This window comes from Podarcis filfolensis (genome assembly GCF_964270895.1).
Source record: "Podarcis filfolensis genome assembly, chromosome: 6".
In the NCBI taxonomy this organism is placed as follows: Eukaryota; Metazoa; Chordata; class Lepidosauria; order Squamata; family Lacertidae; genus Podarcis; species Podarcis filfolensis.
This window is the reverse complement of record NC_139609.1, coordinates 90,146,628-90,166,212: the sequence shown is the minus strand read 5'-3', so window position 1 is coordinate 90,166,212 and position 19,585 is coordinate 90,146,628. Positions and strand designations below refer to the sequence as shown.

General features: G+C 47.4%; 1 protein-coding gene across 3 annotated transcripts in view; it reads right to left on the bottom strand.

The window, feature by feature from the left end:
- The window catches only part of SLCO4A1 (solute carrier organic anion transporter family member 4A1), a 64,160-nt gene extending 49,692 nt beyond the window's left edge, over positions 1-14,468 (bottom strand). The window contains exon 1 of one of the 3 annotated variants that reach the window (XM_083618549.1): positions 14,356-14,468. The gene's annotated coding sequence lies outside the window, so the exon portion shown is untranslated. Of the gene's footprint in view, positions 1-4,634; positions 4,677-12,760; positions 12,878-14,355 lie in introns of those variants that run through there. The other 2 variants (XM_083618548.1, XM_083618547.1) reach the window with 2 other exon arrangements.
- Between the last annotated feature and the right edge of the window lie 5,117 nt (positions 14,469-19,585).

Here is a 19,585-nt window from a genome sequence, read left to right as displayed (position 1 = left end):
GGAAGCTCCATGGTTTGTGTGCCATAGTTCGCAGAAACCATGGTTTGTGTTATGTTCAAATAATGCTACTGAGGAGTGGATTAGGATAACGGCAGAAGCAGCAGCAGCAACAACAAAAATTATTATTTGTACCCTGCCCATCTGACTGGGTTGCACCAGGCACTCTTGGGAGGCTTCCAGCATACATAAAAACATTAAGCATGTAAAAAATTCCCTATATGGGGCTGCCTTCAGAGGTCTTCTAAAGGTTGTATAGTTACTTATCTCCTTGGCATCTGATGGTAGGGCATTCCACAGGGTGGGTGCCACTACCGAGAAGGCCCTCTGCCTGGCTCCCTGTAACCTCACCTCTCGTGGTGAGGGAACTGCCAGAAGGCCCTCGGAGCTGGACCTCAGTGTCTGGGCTGAACGATGGGGGTGGATGAAAGTAAGCAGAATGAGTAAGTTGGGTGTGTTTGTCTTCCTGTTTCTATATTATTTCACATTCTGGTATATATTAGGGTCATTACCTATTTTAGCAGAAACCTCCTTCCCTTTAGCCCACATGCAAAAAACCACTAGAGCTATCTCAGAAATCTATGCTCTCCACCCTGTGAATTGGACCTTTTTGGCCTTCCCTTCTGCCTCTGGTATTTAGCATGCAAGAAGCAGAGCAGTGAAAATGGAGTCCTGATGTATTTTGCATATGTTACGGGTCTAGGACCTCCATGCTCTGGCGCTCGATGATGATGTCACTGCCGAGTGCTAGAATTCAGAAGTCTCTGTGCAGGTCCGGCGTACATTTGAAAATCCAGGCATTTTTTGAGCCCAGCAGGCTGGGAAACCAGCACAAAAGCAGTGATCACTGACCAATGCCAACCTATGAACAAGCCCTTTGATAAAGAATCTTAAGAATTGTTCAAAGAGAGAATTTCAGTAATTCACCAGCAGAATATATAGTTGGAGCTCATGTCTGGTATGGAGGGCACACCAGGAAATAATATGTAGAGTGCAAAAAGGAAATGCTCAAAAGCCATAGCTGGAGGTTGTGCAAATACTCAGAAATTTCCTTCTTTTAAAAACCACAACGTCTGCTTTTCAAGCAACACCTAAACCATGGGTAGGCAAACTAAGACCCGGGGGCCGGATCTGGCTGAATCGCCTTCTAAATCCAGCCTGCAAACGGTGTGGGAATCTGGCTGTTTTTACATGAGTAGAATGTGTGCTTTTATTTAAAATGCATCTCTGGGTTATTTGTGGGGCATAGGAATTCGTTCATCTTCCCCCCCCCCCAATATAGTCTGGCCCCCCACAGCTCTGAGGGACAGTGGACTGGCCCCCTGCTGAAAAAGTTTGTTGACCCCTGGTTAAAACTATCTGTGCAACTCCACCGGCAAGAGACTGGCCACGAAATGAGAAAAAAGTTCACCTGAGCCTTGTAAATTGCAAGACGGCCCAAAAATTTATGTCACAGATATTACCAAAGTGTCTGACAAATGACGTTTGCATACAAAAGCCAAATACACTTCCCACTGCCAGCTAAACACTTCCCTCCAATTCTTTCCAGGAACAATATCAGTGAAAAACAAAACAGACTTGTTGGTTGGTTGAATGGGGAGAGAACAATTATTGACGTGCAAAGCTTTTCTGCCAAATGTCTTTGAACCTTCGTAACTTTTTTTTTTTTTACTCTTTCCATTTCAATTGCTTGTGAGCGATTGTGCTCAATGCATTTTGGTCTATCAACCTGACGTGACCAATTGCAGGGCTGACTCACTTGGCAAATGAAAATTAGACTTTCACTCTTCGTTGTCGGAGTTGGGTTGCCTGTGCCTTTAAGTGTACAAGGGTTGTGTATGCCCTCTCTTTCTTGTTTCCTATTTGTTATTGAGATCCAGTGTGGTGTAGTGGTTCGAGTGCCGGACTAGGACCTGGGAGACCAGGGTTCAAATCCCCACTGCGGCATGGAGCTCACTTGGAGTCAGTTGCTGCCTCTCAGCCTAACCTACCTCACAAGGTTGTTGTGAGAATAAAACGAGGAGGTAAAGAAACACATTGCCACCTTGGAGGGATCCTTGGATCTAGCCTTGTTCTGGGGCATTGCTCCTGTCAAAGTGCTCTTCCCTGGCTGGTACATGTCCTTGAACTGATAATACCCTCTTGCATGGCTGGCTGTAGAAACATCTGTGTGCATGGAAGTGCACCGAAACATCTGGCTTTTGCAAGCTAGTTTATAATCTACTCTAAGAGCCTCCATCCTTGGGTTAAAGCTAGTTGCCTGCCACTGAGTTAAAGGAGCACGACTGGAACATAACCAGTGACCACCAAAGTTGGATGAGCAACTATCCAACCCCATCACTGGTTTGTAATAAATGGACTTGACCCCAGACTTCTGGGTGGTGAGGTTAAACGGGGAAATTGATGTTTTGATGTGAATGATTTTTGGACTGGGGGGGGAGAGGAGGTTTTGGATTTGTTAATGAGTGGGTCAGAGAATTGCTTTGTTTATTATTTGAGTATTTTTTTTAAAGGGTGTTATGTTCTGTGCAGTGCTTTTCTTCTAGAAAAAGAGGTGCCAGTATTCACCATGAAGTTGTTACAGTAAGTGCCACATTTTTAACCAGTGCTTTTCTTTTAGGGGAAAAAGGTGCAGGTACTGGGTACTCTTGAGTACCCCCAGGAAAAAGCACTGGTTATATAAAATATTAGTGTACTGTATAACACACACACACACCGATTCCACCCCCCGCCATGGTAATATGTATCTCTGTCTTTTTTTTGCTGTAAATTGCTTGTAGACCTTTGGGTGACAAGTGGATAATAATAAGATCACCAGTGTTGAAGCAATGATTCTTCAACATCAACTTCATTGGACTGGTCATGTTGTTTGGATGCCTGATTACCGTCTTCCAAAGCAACTACTCTATTCTGAACTTAAAAATGGGAAGCGTAACACTGGTGGTCAACAAGAGAGGTTTAAAGACTTTCTCAAGGCAAATGTTTAAAAATGTAGCATAAACACCTGACAACTGGGAAACACTGGCCTGAGAGTGCTCCAATTGGAGAACAGCCTTTACCAAAGGTGCCGTGGTCTTTGAAGACGCTTGAACTCAGGACGAAAAGAAGAAACATGCTAAGAGGAAGGAAACCCTCACCATGATCAACTCCCACCCGGAAACCCATGTCCCCACTGTGAAAGGACATGTGGATCCAGAATTGGCCTCCACAGTCACTGTTAAAACTGTGTTTATGGAAGACAAGTGGCGTAGCGTGGGTTGTCAGCACCCGGGGCAAGGCAAGTAATTTGTGCCCCCTAACCCATGGATTTTCGCCCCCTAACCCTAACCCCCAGATGTTGCGCCCAGTGCGGCCGGCCCCCCCCCTGCACCCCCCACGCTACGCCACTGTGGAAGACAATCTTACTTGGCTATGAGTCATCACCGAAGAAGAAGAAGAAGAAGAAGAAGAAGAAGAAGAAGAAGAAGAAGAAGTAGTTTAGTAAATGAAAATGAAATGAATCTGACTGCAAGCACAAATGCACCAACCGTATACACACCTTACAATTAAAGTTCATCCAATGCACATGTGCTTTAAATGGGTATTGGGGGCATTTTAGATGTATGGCATGGACCTGCCCCTTGAGATTTATGGGGAAGGGGAGCATTGGGAAGAGAGATCAAAGGTGGGTGTCTACCATCCTTCCTTCCTTCCTTCCTTCCTTCCTCCCTCCCTCCCTCCCTCCCCAGGAGGCCTTTTTGAAATATTAGGCATAAATTTTGTTCCCAGTGCCAAGGGGTGGGAAAAAAATATTCCTTTAAAAAAACCACACACACATCACACTGCCAAACGGACACAACATTTTCTTCCCAAGATAAGGGTATATAATGTTTCTGTTGCCAGGCACAAACATCTGTTGGCATTCCAAGGGGCTCATTTTGCATCTCTGGGAGAGATGGACATTTTGTCAAACCAGATCTCATACCCTTGAGAAACAGCAGCATTGCACAGCAGCTGTCACAGAGGGATATGTTTCTTCGGAAATTGCAAATCCTTCAAAAGCATACTTTTCAGCTTTGATTGCATTTTAAAGAAAAAAAGGGGTGGAGGAAAGGTCACCCCACAAGAGCTGCCTTGCTCACCCTGTCCCATGCTATTTCCTTTTTCTGACCTATCCAGGCTAGCATTAGAGATGCGATGGCCTGGCAACACAGTTCTGGTGGGGTCCTAGAAGGAATCCCATAATAACCCACTCTGTTTTATATCCCGCCTTTCAGACCAACTTAGTGACTGACCCTGGGTGGAATTCAGAAATCCCCTTATGTGAAAAGAAGGTACTTCGATGCATGTGAAGGGCAGGAGGTCCTTAACTCCTGTATATTTCCTCCTCCAGATGCAGCCCATGCCCACTCCAGATTCCACGCCATTCTGGAAGCACCCCTGACCTTTAGGAGTAGCTCAGAGAGGGACATGCAAAGGGCAGCTCCATCACTTTAAATTGGACTCTGGACTCAAGCTTTCCCCCTTTCAGAGTTCCAAAAGAATGGCGATCACTCTTGAAATTTGCTCAGTTGGATAGGACAAGGTCTAGCCATTCCTGCATTTCAATTCCAAAAGCAGCCAGTCAGATCAACCAAGACATGAAAATACAGTCGTACTTTGGATCTCGAACACCCTGGAACTCGGACATTTTGGCTCCCGAATGCCACAAACGCAGAAGCGCTTGTTCCGGTTTGCGAATGTTCTTTCGGAACCCAAGCATCTGACTGGGCTTCCGCAGCTTCCAATTGGCTGCAGGAGCTCCCTGTAGCCAATCAGAAGCCGCAATTTGGTTTTTGAACGTTTCGGAAGTCGAACGGACTTCTGGAATGGATTCCATTTGACTTCCAAGGTACGACTGTAATGGCAATCTGCTCCCCAACCTCAGGAAAAAAGTGAAATAAGGGGATTCACATAAATAATTTGTTTATCACCTACATGTTGTCCATAGAACATAGCATCTCCTGATGTGACTCAGTGGCAGAGAGCTAGTTCCGTTCATTCTCAAGCCACAGGCACAAAGTGGCATGTTTGTGGGAAATAGCTTGGTTTTTTGTCAGGTATACTGAAGGGAGGGGGGCAGGCTTGAAGTAGGAGCCCTGCAAGAGAATTGTATATAACCTTGGGTGGATCTAGACACAGGAAAACCCCCGCTATAAATAAGTCAAAAATTAGATTGTTGTGACAAAAAAAAGAAATCCCTATGGATAATCGCATTTTAAAATTTCCTGCTCTCTGGTGCCATCTGGTGTTGCAGGTTTATAGTGCATTCAAATAGCTGTTTCTTTACTAATGTAGCTGCATCCCTTGTTAATAAACCAATTAAGTTACAAACCCCTGTGTAGAGTTTCAATTACATACTCCAGGATCAACAGAAAATACCTTGGGAACACCCATGTCTGGAGAGGAAAGACACACATACCCTCAAACATTTCTCTGATGAAAATAGGGGCATCCTATTCAACAACAACAACAACAACAATTTTATTATTTATACCCCGTCCATTTGGCTGGGTTGCCCCAGTCACTCTGGGCAGCTTCCAACATATATAAAAACATAATAAAACATTAAACATTAAAAAGCTTCCCTATACAGCATTGCATTCAGATGTCTTCTAAAGGTTGTAAAGTTACTTATCTCCTTGGCTTGGGGGTTGCATAACTCCATAACCAACATTTCTCCAATGAAAATAGGGCCATCCTAAGGAAAAGTGGGACATTTTGGGATCAAATTAAAAATCGGGACAGCTTCTGTAAATCTGGGACTGTCCCTGGAAAGCAGGGACACTTGGAGGGTCTGAGACAGATTATGGAACTGAGAAATGACATGAAATTAGATGTCCGTATAAGCTTAAAATGTTTTGTGGATAAACAGAGGTCACACAAAAAGCAGCTTTTTCTTCACTTTAATACTTGTGTGCATTAGGAATCCTACCAGAGGCCTGAAGACAACTGATCTCACATACACGGAAGAAGAAACAAGAAGTTGTGGTCTAATGCACACATACGCCCTGGGTTGGGGCAGAATGAATGAGTCAGTTTATGGTGGCTGCTGCAAAGTTGCCTAAAGCAAGATCCAAAATGAGTTTGGGGATTCCCCACATTGGCAAAACATTGCATGAATTGGGAGGGAAGTCAGAGGATTTCCAGCACAGCTAGTAAAATATGTCAGTGGAGTGATGCAGAGTTCCTTTACCGACACCATTTATGCCAATCCATAAGAAAAGTTTCTCCGGGTGGCTTAAGGTAAATGAGGAAGAAACGTTTTTAAAACTACAAAATAAATATGTAAAACCACAAAATGAACAGGAACATAGATACAACAAAAACAAAACTCATCACACACCCGAAATTCAAAGGCAGATTTAAAACTGATAGGCCCAACCCACCATTTCCTCCAGTTCCTTTATTCAACAGTGGCACTCTGATTAGTTTGAGAAGATATTGAATTATTTGGGTAGGTTTGAACAATTTGGGGCAATCACAATGTTAAAAGTTAAATAAACCATGTGGCGGGAGGAGCGTTAAGGTATACAGAATTGTACATATGGTTGATTTGAATATGTTATTATTGATTATGTATACCCAATGTATCAGGGGGTTTTCACTGTTTGTTTTCACTGTTTGTGTTTTGGTTGTTGGTAAAAAATAATAATCATTAAAATAATAATAATAATAATAATAATAATAATAATAATAATAATAATAATCAACAGCGGCACTCAGTTCAGGTGCAGCCAATCCTTTGTTACTACCACCCCTATTATGAAAAGCACTTCTGGTGGGATGAGGGTAGTTGAGGGAGATTTTCGACAGGGCAAGCAACATTTTCCGGGAGTGTTCGCATTCCGACAAAGTAAGGTGGACGCTAGTCAGGAGGTATAAACCTCCCTCTCTCTCTCTGTTTGGAATGGGTGGAGAAGATATGGCTTGCACCATACAATGTCACAATGACATTGTAGTTAAGGTCAAGCTGATGACAGATGCGCATTGCCAGCTCCCATTGTGCATGACTAGCAGAGATCACGAGAACGGATAGCAATTCCTCTGAAGCCTTAGGCGTGTTTCCACTGGAGGCTTGCTCCAACGATGACCCTTTTTAAGCAGCTCAACTTGCTACTACAATCAGGGGCGGAGGAAGGAAGGTGTGGTGGGTGCAGGCCGCCCCGGGAGTCACCACTGGGGGGGTGACAAAATGCCGGGTGGCACTCACTGTGGGACCTGCAGCGCGCCTGAGCCACGTGTCTCTCCTGGGCATGCACAGGCTCCATGCTGCCCAAACGGTCCGCCCGCTGCCTCCCTCCAGCTGTAGGGCAGCTGAGTGGGAAGAGGCAGGCAGAGTCTGGAGGCCCCACGGCATGCCCCGCCCCTATGGGCAGCTCGCTCTGCCCTTGCGCCGCCCCCAGGCGCCCAAGCAGCTTCTTCCGCTGCTGACTACAGTTAGAATTGGGGAGGGGGAACCTGTGTAAAGAGGTTTTTCAACACTTTGGGTGTGTGGGGATCCTGAGCCACGCCTTTTCCACCTGGGCTGTCAGTGAATAAGGAGCAACAGGGGCAATTGCCAGGCCTTGTAACGCTGTTACCGCTGCCAAAACTATTTCTAAACTTCACATGACAATTTACTGAGAGAATATGGAGGCTGCCGACATTAGAACCCACTGGATTTGCCCAAGATTACATGCAGAGCTAGAATTGTAGCTGGCAGAAGAACAGAATCGGCTCTTGGCAGTTCAGGACTTATGGTGCACGATGTAGTAACCTTTTACGGGGCAGGAGACCTCCTGGGAACCTGCATGAATCATAGGATCATAGAATTGTAGAGTTTGAAGGGCCATCTAGTCCAACCCCCTGCAATGCCCTCTTGACTTCCATAATGGGGAAAAGGCTAAGTATTAGTTAATTAATCAATTAATTAAAAATTCAAATATAGAACTAAATAGATTGAGAACCTGAAGGTTTCTTTTAATGGTAAAGGTTGCCTGCTGAGCTAGCAGCCCCTCACCCCTTTCAAAACACCCTCCCTTGTGGAGTGTTCCCTCAGCCTCCTCTCCTTTCCCCTCTCCTTGGGAGTCCTCCGGGCAGCTGCTACTGCCATCCCAGGTCTCTAAGCTGCTCCCTACCCCCACCCCAAGGAGAGTTGCCTCCCAGAGGCACCCTTTGCCTGCAGAGCTAACAGCCAGGGCTGCTGCAACAAACAGCTGTGCAAGCCTTTGGGAGGCAGAGATGTGAGAGGGAATCAGAGGAGGGAAGGAAGGAAAGAAGGACAGAGGCCAGTGTTGCCCTCGGCACCCCAGGGTGCCACAGCACACTGGCTGAAAACCACTCCTCCAGAGTATGGTTTCTGGGAATCTCTCATTTTGCTGCAGCAGAGGACCTTAAGGTCCATGAATAACCATAGTTTAGAGGTCCTGGGCCCTAAGGAAGTCTGATATCCTCCACCAGGGCCAGGGCCTTTTCAGTGATAGCTCCAACCTGGTGGAATACTCTGTCCCACAAGACTAGGGCCCTTCAGGATTTAACCTCCTTCCGTTGGGCCTGTAAGACAGAGCCATTCCATCTGGCTTTTAAGTTGAATTCAGCCTGATCTTTTATTTCCCTTCTCTTCCTTTCCCCTCCCCTTTTATGAAGATTACCCACTCTGAGACCCCACAGCTATTTCTCCCCTGGCCTCCTCACTGGCCCAAGTAGGACTAATTCAGCCAGCTAGCCCTGGTGATTATCCAATATTTATTAGATGGATTTCCCCTAAATTGATTTTTGAACTTTGAATTTTATTGTTATTCATGTTTTTATACTGTATTTTATGCTGCTTTTATAACTAAGTGTTTTAAATTTGTTGTTAGCCGCCCTGAGCCCGGTTTTTGAACCAGGAAGGGTGGGGTATAAATAAAAACTTATTATTATTACTAGCAGATTACAAAGAGTGTTTTTTTACTGCATCCATTAGCCTCATGACCATTGCCTCTTGTGCACCATGATTGTGTGAGTAATCCCAAGCTCCTGGAGAGGGGAGCTACATGGCCATTGCATGGTGTGGATGGATGTGCTCTGCTGCGAGCACAGAGGGAGGTCCACAGGCACAGGCTCTGCCATGGATGCAGCACTGCTGCCAGTGTTCCATGGATTGGATCTGTTGTGGGGAAAGGCCTTGGATCCACCAGATCAGGGGTCAGCAACCTTTTTCAGCCATGGGCCGGTCCACCGTCCCTCAGGCCATGTGGTGGGCCGGACTATATTTTGAAGGAAAAAAATGAACGAATTCCTATGCCCCACAAATAACCCAGAGATGCATTTTAAATAAAAGGGCACATTCTACTCATGTAAAAACACGCTGATTCCCAGACTGTCCGTGGGCTGGACTGAGAAGGCGATTGGGCCACATCCGGCCCCTGGGCCTTAGGTTGCCTACCCCTGCACTAGATTCAAAGCTCCACTCACTTCCCCCGACATGTCCTCGGAAAGACCGCCCAGTCTTCTCCCTGCCTAGTGCAGGCCAGTGAAGAGGTGGAATAGCTCAGTCAGTAGAGCATGAGACTCTTAATCTCAGGGGTCTAGCCTCAAGCTGGGCAAAAAGGGGACCCCTGACCATTAGGTCCAGTCATGGCCGACTCTGGGGTTGCGGCGCTCATCTCGCTTTATTGGCCAAGGGAGCTGGTGTACAGCTTCCCGGTCATGTGGCCAGCATGACTAAGCCGCTTCTGGCAAACCAGTGCAGCGCACGGAAGCACCGTTTACCTTCCCGCTAGAGCGGTACCTATTTATGTACTTGCACTTTGACGTGCTTTCGAACTGCTAGGTGGGCAGGAGCAGGGACCGAGCAACGGGAGCTCACCCCGTCGCGGGGATTCGAACCGCCAACCTTCTGATCGGCAACTCCTAGGCTCTGTGGTTTAACCCACAGCGCCACCCACATCCCCAGGCTGAGCAAAAGATTCCTGCAAAGCAGGGGGCTGGACTAGATGACCCTCATGGTCCCTTCCAACTCTAAAATTATATATGATTCTCCTTCCACACCCACTAGGAATGCTTTGCCCATCTCTTCATGCTCCACTCGCTATTTTCTGAGCTGAATTTCCCCACATGTGATTCAGTTTTCCCCCAACCAACCAAGGTTCACTCAAGGTTCTGCGCTTTCAATCTGAATGAAATAGAGACCTTTCATGAGTCACCTCCAGCTCCCACCTACCCACAGACAATTAGCCATGAGTATTAGTGATGCACAAGAGCATGAGAAACCTCAAGTGCCTCTGCGATTAGGTTGTTTGTTCAACTTATCTCACGAAAGCCTCCCCCTCGAGCGAGGTCGGGAATAACCCAACCCTGAGCTACTGCTAGGTGCACTTAACCACATTGATTTAATTGGGCTTGTGCATGGCTGAATTTGCAGAAGAGCCTTCCATTAGTTGTCGCCCAACTGCAAGCGAAGTTTCAAAGCTAGCCTCAAGCTAGGGCTGCCAACTATTTTGTCTGGCAAGGCTCCTGAGCCTTTCACAGCTGAAGCACAGGGGGAAATTGGGCATATGAAACTTTTGTGATGTGGGAAATCTTCACATGCTGCAGAATTATTATTATTATTATTTGCATTTAAAGACACAGGAGCCTTGCCAGGAAAAAAGTTGGCAGCCCCTTTTGCATTTCGCATTTCAGAGCGAGGCAGCCATGAAATATGCAGCCTTCCAGCTTCAGTTTGCAAAGCTGGCCTCCAAGAAGGCATGATACCGAAGTTTATTTCTTCATAGTTCAGTCTATGTTCATTGCATCCCTGCACATCCAAACACTTCCCCAGCTCCACAAGAGCCAGTTCCCAAAGAATCAGGATCCTACTAGTTTTAGAGGCCCCAGCTGACGACGGCGACGATTTTGACTTATTACCTGCCCTTCATTGTAAGAGTGGGTGACAACAATTTGAAATACTACTCTAAAACCATTTCAAACATTAGGTAAAGGTAAAGGGACCCCTGACCATTAGGTCCAGTCGTGACCAACTCTGGGTTGCAGTGCTCATCTCGCTTTACTGGCCAAGGGAGCCAGCATACGGCTTCTGGGTCATGTGGCCAGAATGACTAAGCCGCTTCTGGCAAACCAGAGCAGCGTACAGAAACACTGTTTACCTTCCCACCGGAGCGGTACCTATTTATCTACTTGAACTTTGACGTGCTTTCAAACTGCTAGGTTGGCAGGAGCTGGAACCGAGCAACGAGAGCTCACCCCGTCACAGGGATTCGAACCATGACCTTCTGATTGGCAAGTCCTAGGCTCTGTGGTTTAACCCACAGCGCCACCTGTGTCCCAGGTGGATCAAACTGTCAAACATTACAGTTCCCCAAATAGGGTGTTGCCTGTGATCAAGACAATGCTGCGTGTTCCCAGGTCTTTTTTCTCCCTTGTGAATGTTGTGAAGACACCGACTAGGGCCAAAAAGGGTGCATAGCTCTATCTACCGGAACACACAAGGGTGAGCAATGGGGCCAAGAACTAATCAATCAGCTGTGGGCTGCATTTAGCTCGAAGGCTGCCAGTTGCCTATCAGTGGGCTCAGGTAAGCACTTCAGGCCGGGCCCACATCCACGCACACGCGGTGTGTGTGTGCGCGCGCGCACCATCCCGGTGCCCTCAAATGCTCCACAAGGGTCGTGTGAACGCGCCCTCCGGCGGCCAGTTGCAGTTCCCACGACTTCTCCAGCGCAGCCACCCTGGGGCTCTCCACGTCCCACAAACGGGGCGGGCGGGGGCCTTCATTTCATTGCAATATGCAGCACCACGGCGTTCCACAAGGCCGATCGGTGGCCGAGGAGAGTCGGCTACCCGGCTTCTCCAAACCAGCGGAGGGGGGGGGGGGAGCAGCAGCCCGCGGCTTCCTGTGCGTGTCGGCGAGCAGCCGCAGAAGCGGAGCGCACAGGTGGATGACCGAACATAACCCCGGGCGGCAGACGCTAGAGACCCGCGAGCGCGCCTCCCCCGTGCCCCTCCCTCCTCGGAGTCGCCGCAATTCAATTAAGCCACTAACCTGCCCCCGCCCTCGAGAACCCCTCCCTCCAGCCACATCCCTCTCTCTTTCTCTCCCGCATCGCCAAGCGTTTCCCACTGGCAGCTCCCAAAGGCAGGCAGGCAAGGCAGGGACCCCACCACCAACACCACCCCGTGGGGGATTGCGGGGGGGGGGGTGCTGCTGCGCTTCGCTTCCCACGCTCCCACGTGGGCTGGCAGCCGCAGTGAATCCGGATTGTCTGAGCTCGGGGGAGACCCAACCTCTCCGGCCCTACCGGAGCGCAGCCTTATCCCAGGGGCAGAGAGCGAGCCTGCATTGCAAGCAGGAGAAAGTCCCAGGTTCAATATACAGTGGTTCCTCAGGTTAAGTACTTAATTCGTTCCGGAGGTCCGTACTTAACCTGAAACTGTTCTTAACCTGAAGCATCACTTTAGCTAATGGGGCCTCCTGCTGCCGCCGCGCCGCCGGAGCACAATTTCTGTTCTCATCCTGAAGCAAAGTTCTTAACTCGAGGTACTATTTCTGGGTTAGCGGAGTCCGTAACCTGAAGCGTATATAACCCGAGGTACCACTGTACTCCTAGGGGGCCAAGGGGTCTCTCCCCCATTAAGGATTTGAGGGGGCCGTGCCCGTCCAAAGTTCATGGGCACTGCCATTCATGTACCGCGTCATATGGTCGATTATGCGGGCGCGGCTTACTTCCCCCCCCCCAATAGTTTATCCAAGTTGGTACCCCTGGTTTGGTGAGACGCCTACCTGAGATGCTGGAGAACCGCTGCCAGTCCGTGTAGACCATACTGAGCTAAGATGGGCCAACGGTCTAACGCGGTATAAGGCAGCTCCCAATGTTTCTTAGAGGGCGCCCCTTTTGACGCACGTCTAGACTACTGCCTAATCGCCACTGAGGGCCAACCCTTCTCAATTTCCTTGCCAGTTTCGAAAGAGATTGAGGACGATCGCGATTGCTCTGACCCTCTCAATCAAAGCCCATTCAGAACATTCTGTAGTTCTGATTTAAAAAAAAAAAAAAAACAAGAAAAAATCTTGATTGTTTTTGCAGCCCCGTCTTTCCAAACGTAGTCCCTCGCTCTGGGATAGCTCAGTCGATAAAGCATGAGACTCTTAATCTCAGGGTTCTGGGTTCGAGTGCCACTCGAGTCCGAAAGATTCCTGCATTGCAGGGGGTTGGACTAGATGACCCCCGGGGTTCCTTCCAACTCTACAATTCTAAAATTTTATACCTGGTAGCCCATCTCGCCCCCTTCCCTCTTCCACAGTCAGGGAGCCCCCCCCCAGTAATTCCTCTGGGGTTTAAACTCCAAAGGCGATTCTCTCCCCCCCCCCCCGCGCGCGCGCATTGGAAGGTGTAAAGAGCAGCAACACAAGGCAGCGTTTCTGAACATGTGAAGAGCGCATCTCCCTGAGGCGCCAGAACCAGCCCTCATACCTCGAGAAATACAAAAGGGAGTCAAAAGGTAGATTTTTTTTTTTAAAAAAAAGGCACTGAAGAATGCAAGCGTCGCAGCTCCATTCAGGCAAACCGGGTTCCAAAATAACTCAGCCACCTGATCCGCCTCGCCCTCGCCAGAAATGTTCCGCCGCACAAAGAAAGACCGAGGAGAGCGCTGGGTTTGCGAGGAAACCCCCGTCGCTTCCCCGGTTCATTCCCCCTATTCACCAGACATCTCAGCCCCCTCGCCAGCCCACGGCAGTTCCTCGGCTGATGCTGAATCATAAATCCAGGGCTTCTTGGTTGGGTTGGGCAGATGTGCGGCGGACGCGCGCGCCAGATCCCCACCCCACGGATCTATCTGTCCTCTCCCCACCCCAGACACAACCCAAATTCCCCCATCAGTAGACAGTAGCTGATGCCCACAATACGACGTGACAAAGGAAAAGCTGGCGAGGTCCTCAGGCATCCTCTCCCCAGTCCATATAGACATTCATTCATGGTCTCTTTTTCCCCTGGGTGGGGGGATTCCACTTTTCACGTGTGGATTTGGTCCCGATCATCGGAAACATGCATGCTTTTTTCTCTTTCTCTATCTCTCTCAACCACCCTTTGCCTGCCTTCCCTCTGACTCCTACAACAACGGCGCCTCATCCGACCGTATTTGCCTCTCTCGGACTGGACATTTGTTCAACGCAGAGTCCACAGGGTGCGCGTGTGTTTATAGGGATCAGGATCACACCTCTGGTCCTTCTTGGAGTCTAGCAGGAAAACAGGCTGGCCAACATGCATTTTTTCCCCCTAAGCCCACTACTAAAAATATTACATATACAACATCGGAAATTGCCATCCGTATTTCTCAAGACCACCCGTTGCGTTCCCCATCCCGCATCCCGTCTACCTGGTCGGGTTTGGTGTGTGTGTTTTTTGGCGGGGTGGGGACCCCGGAGATGCTGCTCCTCTCTCTTCCTTAATCAGTTCTTCATCTCTCTCTTTCTCCCCTCCCTTCCATTCAATCCCTCTTTAATCCCACCCACCTGGCATGACTGATGCTTCACCGAGCCAACCCAGGCGCCTCTGAGGTGGTGGCCTTATCTTAGCCGAGCCAATGGCGAAGAAGCCGGCACGTACCTTTGAACCGAAAGTGACAGCTCCTAGAGTACGTGTGTGGCTGCAGATAATAATAAGCGCGCCGTGGGAGGAAGGGCTTACAGAGGCGAGGCGAGGAGGGAAGGAATCAGCGCAGAGCCAAGACGAGGTGAAGGCGGGCGGGAAACAAGCCACGCGCGGGGAGCACAACATGAACTTGTGGAACTCCCTGCAACAAGATTAAGGTGGGAGGGGAGCAATGTATGGGCAGTAGGTTCAGAGAAGGCACAAAATTAACTGGTGAAACTTCCTGCAATAAAGTTTAAGCCATCCATGGACAATAGATTCAGGACAGGGACAAAATTAACTTGTGGAACACCCTGCAGCAAGATTTGGTGCTGGTGTTGTTTAGTCGTTTAGTCGTGTCCGACTCTTCGTGACCCCCTGGACCAGAGAACGCCAGGCACTCCTGTCTTCCACTGCCTCCCGCAGTTTGGTCAAACTCATGCTGGTAGCTTCGAGAACACTGTCCAACCATCTCGTCCTCTGTCGTCCCCTTCTCCTTGTGCCCTCCATCTTTCCCAGCATCAGGGTCTTTTCCAGGGAGTCTTCTCTTCTCATGAGGTGGCCAAAGTATTGGAGCCTCAGCTTCAGGATCTGCCCTTCCAGTGAGCTCTCAGGGCTGATTTCCTTCAGAATGGATAGCTTTGATCTTCTTGCAGTCCATGGGACTCTCAAGAGTCTCCTCCAGCACCATAATTCAAAAGCATCCATTCTTCGGCGATCAGCCTTCTTTATGGTCCAGCTCTCACTTCCATACATCACTACTGGGAAAACCATAGCTTTAACTATACGGACCCTTGATGGCAAGGTGATGTCTCTGCTTTTTAAGATGCTGTCTAGGTTTGTCATTGCTTTTCTCCCAAGAAGCAGGCGTCTTTTAATTTCGTGACTGCTGTCACCAGTGCTGGTATCCTGCATACATTACACTGAATGTGCTGGCCCCATTGTTAGGTACCTAGCATTTGATACCCAGCCCTGATGTGCATGATGAGTCTGTTTGGTTCTTTACAGCCAGTGTGGGGTTGACCCACATCTCTAACCAGGCTATTGCTAGAGATGACTTTGAACGGGAGCCAGAATAAATGCAGGGACAGCTAAGAAATGCCTGTAGAAAAATAGAATTGTAGAGTTAGAAGGGACCTCAAGGGTCATCTAGTCCAACCCCTCAATTTTCCAGGGCAGTGGGCAACTGGACAACAGGGCGCTTTTGCTTTCTAGTTCTGCTTATGGGTTTCCCAGATCTATCTGACTGTCCATCGTTGGAAACAGGAGTCTTGTCTAGGTGGGGCTGATCTAGCTCAGCATATGTTCTCAACATATAATTCATACCATAGAATGTGGCGCTGGATGCAAGTTAAGATGGTATTTTTAAAAAAGAAAGGAAGAGGAGAGCAGCATCAATCTGAAGCAAAAATAAGAGGTTTGCACTGAAAGGTGGTAGAAAGCAGGGATGGAGAATCTATGTCCCTCCAGCTGCTGTTAGACTCCAATTCCCATCAGCATCAGATAGCATGGTGAATGGTGAGGGATGGTGAAATATACTCAGAGTCGAGAGTGGATTTCATGCTCTTTATTCAGCTCATAGTGGTGAGGAGGAATGAAAGTTTCCCCAAAGTATCTGCTTTATATACATTATTTACACAATGGGCTGCACATGATTGGCTAATTCCGGACTTCTCCTGTAGGCCAATCAGGTTGTGGATTCACTTCCATCTGGAGCTGGATTGGGTGGCTCCTGCAGACCAATCAGACTGCTGCATTGTTCTAGGACCAGTCAGACTGCTGCATTCTGAATCCTATTGTTCTAGGACCAATCAGACTGCTGCATTGTGGATCCTATTCAACTCAGTACATAACAGATGGATTCTCTATGGCTTTGGGCAGTGGTGTCTCTCCAGTCCTATGTGAAGAAACTGAGGATTGAACCCAGAACATCTTGCTCCACCCCACAGAGACACAGCCCTTGCTCTTTTCATTTTTGCTTGCGGGAATAATTAAGCAAATGGACGAGCATTTGCCATGACAACTAAAGGAAACTTCCATGTTCAGGACCAGTTCACCTTTGTGTGAATGGGGGGAAAAATGGGGACAAGGAGATAGAAGCTGTCACCTTTCTGCTCTGCTTACCAGAAGCATCTGCATGGCTGGCATTTCAGGAAACCTGAGTCTGAGCAAACTAAGCTTTTTTAAAAAAATAAAAAGTAAATAAATGAAGCTCTACCTAGTAGTGATTTCAAATGTTTGAATGTTGATACCTATGCTGGCTGTTTGGCCGTAATAATAAACATTCATTCATTCATTCAGTGTTCAGGTACTTCACACACTTCACAGTATCTCGGTTTATGGCGGTAGCCCTTAAAATTGCGAGGCATCATATTTCTGTTGCAAATGAGGCAGAGGGAATAGTGCATTGTTTAGTGACACCTGGTGAGTTTAGTGACACTTGGTGACGCAAGTGGGATGTGTCACTTGGGGGCTTTGCAGTTCATAGCCGAGGTCCTCTTAGGACAAAACTAGAGATGAGCTGGAAAATGTGTGAGAGCATCTGTAACTCCACCCCTGCCTCAATACACACAGCTGCTTGAGTCCTGTGTTTGTGTGTGTGTGTGTGTGTGTGTGTGTGTAAGACAGAGTGCAATTTGCAGCAGCGAAAGCATAAGGCAGGGAACACTCAGCTCAATTAGACTGATGTTAAATATGCTTTTGCATTTAATGTACAAGGTTTGGCTTTTTTTAAAAAAGCAAATTGCTTTTGCTTGAGGTGGGGGTGAAATTTATGGGACCATGGAGTGCATGGAGTTTAACCCTTTTGTCCCTAGCTGTGGTCCTGAGGGGGAAAACTGTAACCTGGAGCGAAATATTTGCACAAGGAGGAAATTCCCCATTGTGGGAGCCCTTTCTCTGCAAACACCAACTGCATGAGAGGGATATTTCACAGGATCAAAGGAAGGAAGGAAAGGGTTAAATTCCCCCCTCCATGCCTGCAAGCACCCCACCACACTTCATTTATAATTTTAATTCTTAAAAACCCTCCATGCTAGATGCAAAGGCTAGCTTAAAGCTCATGTCTAGCCTGGCAGCTGAACACCCATCTCCTGGAGCGCCGCCTCTGAAACAGCCCCTTTGTGATGTATCTAATTAGTTAAAACACACACATTGGGTAGCCTAGTAGCTGATCGTCTACTTTAAATCTGCTGTGGCCCCGAGAAGCTCTGATATACTCACTGTTGTGCACAGCTAGAGCTGGACAGTGTTGATTGGTGCCCATTGGGACTGGTAGGGTAAAAGACAGGGAGGCTGTGTAGTCATAGAGGGAGCCAGAGCCAATTAATTCCATTTCTGTCCCCATCTGCCTCCCTGCTGAATTCTACAAGGGGAAACTATGAAGGAGGAGGAAGCTCACAGCCAGGGTCATCCTCTGTGCTGGTTGCAAGGAAGAAGGCAGGCAGGTGCGGGCTGGGCAAAGGTGGAGTGGAACAGAGTCTCGCCGCAATGTACCAGCCTCCACTGGAGATACTGGGACTTACTGGGAACTCTAGTCTTTGGGATGTGCTTGGGGGCAGAACATTCTCAAACCTTCTGGAACTCACTGGAACTGTCTCGATCGACAGACCTGCAGCTGTTGTTTTAGTCATGTGAGACTCAAGGTCAAAAAACCCCGCTCTGTGTAGGAGATAAATATCCTGCTCTGAGCTGCTCTGTATTCTCACTCCCTTTCTTTTGAACAGCCTATTTGTGTTTCTGCTTATGGATGAGGTATTTTCAGTTGTGTTTCAAGCTTTGCTGGGTACCCTGCAAGATTCCTGGACTTTGCAACCATTTTACGCTTTTCAAACCTCTGTAAACTTTTACTGATGAATTCTGTCACCTGCATGTCTTTCTTCAGACTCAGCAACAGTTTGATAAGAGTATATATTTAAAGTAGATGAATAAATGAGCTAATTAATTTGGATATGCAGAAGATATTAAAAAATAATTTAAGGAACCACAGAAAGAGGGGGAAGGAAGTCAAGTTTTGAATGTTAAAATGATTGTAAAATTAGTGAAATGTATAAACCTGAAAAGCATACCTGTAAATAAAAATTTGAAAAAGACAGTTGGATGGTGCTGATCTGAATAGGGGCAAGCTAAATAAGTTGCCTTCTCCTCTAGTTGCTCAAACTGCAGTTTTTCATTGCTCCCTGCAAACTCCCCCCCCAAAAAAAACTGGGTATAGAAACTGTATTTTCTATGATTTGCTAGCATAGCACCCATCTTTTGGCCCCTCACTTTCTTATCATTTGGTGCGTTGCAGTGAGAATAAGCTGACCTTCAGAAAAATACAAGGGAACTTCAAAGGAACTCAAAGACAGTTGTAAATTAAGAATGGAAGGTCGCAACTAGCTGATGTGGACAGCAGGCCAAGTTAACATTGCGACTTTGCTTAAAGTTCCCCATTGCTGTGGCTTTGTTTAATGAAGCTAGGAGCATGTTTCTGTAACCAATGAAATGTACATATGCGTTGACCATGCTTCAAGTAGCTTATGCATATTCATAACATGAAAATTAAAAAATTGTCTAGTAGCACCTTAGAGACCAACTAAGTTTGTTCTAGGTATATAAGACAAGCCCTTATATATAAGGGTCTGGTGACCTCTGTTTCAGTGTATCTGAAGAAGTGTACGTGCACACAAAAGCTTATACCTTATAGAAGACATCTGAAGGCAGCCCTGTTTAGGGAAGCTTTTAATGTTTAATAGATTATTGTATTTTAATATTCAGTTGGAAGCTGCCCAGAGTGGCTGGGGAAACCCAGCCAGATGGGCAGGGTATAAATTATTATTATTATACCTAGAACAAACTTAGTTGGTCTCTAAGGTGCTACTCTAGACAGCATCTTAAAAAGTAGAGACATCACCTTGCCAACAAAGATCCATATAGTAGAAGCTATGGTTTTCCCAGTAGTGATATATGGAAGTGAAAGCTTGACCATAAAGAAG